Here is a 6000-nt window from a genome sequence, read left to right as displayed (position 1 = left end):
AAAAATATCATTGGGGCAGGCAGATGCTGTCTCCGAGTAGAACGTGAGGTGTGAAAGATTATGAAAGGTTTCACATCAGTGAAATCCACTGCTTTAAGCAGAACCAGAACCTTTCATAACAGTGGGGAGCTGATACCATCCTTCTCACTGTGGGAAAACTGAAAATGGGCTTTTTTCATTTTGATCATTTGCCTTTTCTTTGTTCATACCCAGGCAGAAATTTACATAATAATGACTTAATCAAACAAGACAAGGAGGAGTGAATGCTGCAGATGACTTGATGCAATCTGCTGGGTTTTCTTAGATAGAAACTTTTTAAACTACTTTTGAAAAACTGATTTCACTGTAATGTTTGTTAACTCTGATCATTTGTATGATTGGACTGTAGGAATTCTTTGTAAAGAGCCTTGAGACGACACTTATTGTGAATTGATGCTATAGAAATAAACTGAATTGAAACAGATAATCTGGGTGAGTTCCTCCCAGTGCTCCCATTACCATCTACAGAAACCACAACCTGTCAGAAACAACAAACCAGAGCCAAGAGGAGGAGCTTAGTGCTGTCAATCATGCTCTAGTATGAATTGCTTAATGTGCTAATGCAGATAAATAACTTATTGTTTATCCACCATCATCAGTAGCCATGCTAACCAGCTTTAGGATTCAGAACAAGATCCGGGTTAACCAGCTGTAGTGTAGCAGAGAGAAAAGGGGAGGGAGGGAGCAGGGTGTACACAAGGATGATGGACAGCGCTAAGACTCCCCCTGCTGGCTGTCATTGGTTGTTTCTGTCCGAGCTATGTATTTCTGCAGTTCGATATTTTTTCACAGGTAGTCTCTCATACTACACTGTCACGACTTAGTGACAGTTTTAACAAATATGTAAAAAACATATTTTTCTGATGCATCTTTCACAATATTAATAAAATATTATACTAAGGACACTTACAAGTCTTTCCTACTCTTAGTCTGCTCAGGAGGTGGGAGTAACAACACAGAAGGGGATCATTTGAAGACGGTAAGCTTTTTAATCCATATATGTCTGTAAACATTTTGTCTTAACCAAGACAGTGTAACAAGAACAGTTTTCTACCAGAAGCTTTATGCTTAAAAACAAAACATGTTGCCCTTTGAAGCCAAGGCTCTGATCGTTAACAGACCTGCTTCTGGAGGATGAGGAGCTATCTATCCCCTTCATCCGCTTCTTCTTTACTTTTAGAAAGTTAGCTCACTTTTTCTTTGGGTAAGGTAAAAATTACTCATTCATTAACAGGGTCTTTTTTTGTAAAAGAAAAAAAAGAAAAAGAAAAAAAGAACAGAAAGAAAAACTAGGAAAATGGCTAATTTCTGTTTCCAGTTGGCAGTCATGCACGGAGCTTTCAGACAGCAGACCTACATCCTCTATGAGTTTCTTTTTTACAGCGATGTGACAGAAGAGCATGTTATTGAATGACCTTATTTAGAAACTGATTTGTTTATGTGCTATCCTTCTGATCCATTCACACAAGTCACATATCTGTTTAACTCAGTCTTTGTTTAGATCCATCCATCTTCCCATCAGCTCAGAGCAAACCTACAGTTGTCGTCTCAACACATTGTTCCACCTGAGCTGTGGATCTCTGCTGCTCCTCTTGAGTGACCATAAACCTCTTATCTGATTCTCAGAATAATAGTCATGTCTGAAGGCAGAACTGGAATTTGGTTAGGAGTGTCAGAGCATAGGAAACTGAATAAAACTATTTTTAAGATTTTCATTTGTAAAAAGGTGAACCATGGATACTTTTTGCATTCCAGATTACAGGTATGCTGTTATCACATAAAATCTCAGTACAATACATCAAACGTTTTTTGCAGTAATGAGACAAACTGTGAAATTATTAAATGGGTATGAATGCCTTTACCTTTATAAAATGACTCCAGACCAGATTAAAACTGCTCTTCTCCTTCTCACCCTCCGTGGGTGGTCTCTTTCATCCTCTGAGCTCGGGTCCTCTACCAGAGGCCTGGGAGCTTGAGGGTTCTGCGCAGTATCTTGGCTGTGCCTAGAACTGCACATTTCTGGACTGAGATGTTTGATGTTGTTCCTGGGATCTGTTTGAGCCACTGCTCCAGTTTGGGGGTGACTGCCCCGAGGGCCCCGATGACCACAGACACCACTGTGGTCTTCACCTTCCAGGCCTTCTCCAGTTCCTCTCTGAGGCCCTGGTATTTCTCCAGTTTCTCATGCTCCTTTTTCCTGATGTTGTGGTCACTTGCTATTGCTACATCCACCACAACGGCTTTCCTCTGTTCTTTATCCACCACCACAATGTCCGGTTGGTTCTCCATTACCATCTTGTCTGTCTGGATCTGGAAGTCCAACAGGATCTTAGCTCGGTCATTCTCCACCACCTTTGGGGGTGTTCCCTACTTTGACCTCAGGGCTTCCAGTCCATATTCGGCACAGATGTTCCTGTACACTATGCCCGCCACTTGGTTATGTCGTTCCATGTACGCTTTCCCTGCCAGCATCTTGCACCCTGCTGTTATGTGCTGGACTGTCTCAGAGGCCTCCTTGCACAACCTACACCTTGGGTCTTGTCTGGTGTGGTAGATCTGAGCCTCTATTGCTCTGGTGTTTAGTGCCTGTTCCTGGGCGGCCAGGATGAGGGCCTCTGTGCTGTCCTTGAGTCCAGCTTTTTCCAGCCATTGGTAGGATTTCCTGATATCAGCCACTTCAGTTATTTGTCGGTGGTACATCTCATCCCTTGTCCTCCCATGATGGTTCCTCCAGCACCTCGTCCTCTGTTCCCCATTGTTTGAGACATTCGCTGAGCACATCGTCCATTGAGGCTTTGTCCTTGATGTATTTATGGATCTTGGATGTTTCATCCTGGACAGTGGCTCTCACACTCACTAGTCCTCTGCCTCCTTCCTTACGGCTCGTGTAAGGAGCCGTAAAAAATAAATAAATAAATAAATATATATATATATATATATATATATATATATATATATATATATATATATATATATATATATATATATATATGGGATCAAATATCTCAACCGAAATAAGAACCCAGTGTGGCCATTTTAATGTGTACAGTACTATAATTTATGTTACAGTAATGCAGAGGGAGATTCAGCAATTAGCCATGTTTGGAGTGAAGTCCTGGGTGTAATCCGACTTGATGAGCGGCTGAAAGCCGGCACAGAGGAAACTCTTGACTGAATTAATAAGCACTTTAATTAGGAGGTAAAGAAAATGATCATTCCTCACCAAAACAGCCTCATTTTTCTTCACTTTTCCTTCACTCCATGTGTCTACAGCAGGCCAGCAGACATGCAGAATCCCTTCAGGATTCCTTCCTGCCATAATTATTACCGATGGGAGCTGGAGCTTGTTCCCGGATGAAACTGTCCTGTCACTGTTTCCACTTTCCCAGTTAATCCAACCGAAACCAACAAGTCAAAATATGTTGTTAAGGCCAATATCAGGATAATATATATGGATGAAATTATTCATCCATTTAGAGTATTTATATGTAATAATCCATACACATTATAAGCAGAACAACAGTCAATGAATTAATGGATTGCTGAGAGATTGCATATGTGCATGTGTAAAATCATAAAAAAATCAAAATAAGTACTAAAAGACAATACCATTTTTATATTTGTTGAACTTATCTAGTTCCTTCACATTGTTTATTCTGTTGGTAAGAGGCTAATAGCTAAGCAGGTAAAGACAGCTTAAACAGAACACCATGTTCAATACTTTGCTGCGCATGAGACATGGGAACTCGACCAACTTTTAAAATCCACTAACACTTTATTTGACAGGTGTGCATAAGACTGGCATGATACTGTCATAAACAAACAGGACTCCTGTTATGAACAAGGAGTCTTTATGAATGTCTTTGGCATCATGAAGTGTTATTCGGTAAATATTGACTCTTTTAATGCAAAGTTGCTCTAAAAGTTGCATTGAAAGTCCAACTTTGCATTAAAGCGTCATTATTTACAAAATAACACAAAATTGGCACTTTTTATGGAATTTTAATGGAATGTTAATGCAACGTTCAAAGCAACTTTGCATTAAAAGTGTCATTATTTTCAGAATGACACTTCATGACAAGTCATAGACATTCATAAAGACTCAGTCATGTTCATGAAAGATGTTATGTCCATGTCTATGACAGTGTCATTGTCATGTCAGTCTTATGCACACCACATCAAATAAAGTGTTACCTACAAACCATCTCAAGCATCAGAGCGTTGGGCTGCACCATACTAGTGCAATTATAGAGCTCATCCACTCTGCAGGCACCACTCTGGTTTGACTTCCATCAGTTTATCGTCACCCTTTGGGTTTTCCTGTGTCTGCCTCATAGGATAAATTGCTCCAAATAACACTGTTTCTTTTAAATAAATAAAGAGGGGAAATAGTTTCTCTTCTCCATGTACTAGTTATGTTGTGGCTGCTTTAGCTCACTGTTCTGACTGTCGGCCATCATTTTTCAGATGAGCTGCTGAGAGAGAAGCAGAATGTCTGCAGAGCTGCTGTGTTGACAACATGATGATGAGAATGGATTGTTCTTCTAAACTCAAATAAGCATGTTAAATTCAGTGATTTCTCAGAGTTGATTATATGAAAAAGGCAATATCGTGTAAAAACGGCTTTTTTGAGCTTTCTGTCATGTTATGACGTCATTCCCTCGTCAAAATCATACCTGGAGTGTTGCCTTGGAAAAGAGCTGAACTTCCCATCGCTAGTAGTCACATTTCTTTTAAGTCATATTTGATATATTCAGCAGTGTTCTGTGAATCCTCCATTTGCTTATAGAAGAATGTCTGCTCAGCGGGTTGAAATGGATCATTTAATAAAAGAACAGGCGGAATATAAATAATTGCATAACAAATAAATAATCGAGGAGAGCGTGTCACATAACATGTAGGCTATAAGACAGTCTGCATCTGATAAAGGTCTGTTACACTCTGTCATCTTGGGCAGAGACATTCTTGTAAATGTGCTGAATGTGCAGCGCTAGCTTGAAGTGAAGCAGCTGTCGTGCAGAGGAAACACGACGCCAACTGTAGCTGTACAATGGAAGGTGAAGAGTGGGTATCGGGTCAGAGGTCATGGGCCACAGCACAGACACAGACCCCTGTCACAATGTTTGCAACATTTACTACCCATTTGTTCAGCTAGGCCGACTGGCTGTGCCTGTGTGTGGTCTACTGCAGCTACTTCTCTGTCAGCATTAGCATCTTAAGGGAGAGAAATATCACCTAAATAAACACAGCATGTCATTTGGACAAGTCATATGGAAAGACTGTTTCTCCTAAACTGTAGTATTATGTGCTTTCTCGGCACATTGTGCCATTTTTCAGCACTGTCAAATAACTGTTACCTTCAGTTGTCATAAACATGCTGCATAGATCAAATATGAGCTAAAAAACATTTTACTTCCTGATTAAAGAATTGAAATCTGGTGTCTGTCTCTTTTAAAGCTCCTGCTCTTGCTGACAGTCTGCCTTCAGAAAGTCATCATAACATGGCTCCTCTATTAACCCTTTCACAACATTTTTACCAACTTTGCTCTGAGAAGTAGCTCCTACAATGAGCTGAGCAGATGCAGAGTTCCACCAAGTGTTTTGATGATTCTATAGGTTAAGCCCAAAAAAACCCTCTTTGACATTCTGTCATATGTCAGTGCAAAATTATTAGTTATGGTAAAATATTAAAGCCACGTTGCTCAAAAAAAACTTCCGCAAACATAAAGTCGGACACCTGAGGTGTGCAGAAATCAAAGTGGAACAGACTTAACAAAATGTTGCAGTATTCCATTAGTCTCTGCTGGAGATGTTTGTCCTGCTGGGTTTTTAGATTTGACGGATCTCTGGCTTGTTTTTCCCATGAACCTTTTTGATATGATGCCTCGCAGCGAAGGCAATTTATTTCACAAACATAAGGCAGATAGCGCTACAAACAGCTTGAGAAAAGCGATACCCAAA

The sequence above is a fragment of the Poecilia mexicana genome, unplaced genomic scaffold (genome assembly GCF_051168715.1).
Source record: "Poecilia mexicana isolate PSO_F unplaced genomic scaffold, ASM5116871v1 scaffold_9, whole genome shotgun sequence".
In the NCBI taxonomy this organism is placed as follows: domain Eukaryota; kingdom Metazoa; phylum Chordata; class Actinopteri; order Cyprinodontiformes; family Poeciliidae; genus Poecilia; species Poecilia mexicana.
This window is presented reverse-complemented; position numbering follows the sequence as displayed.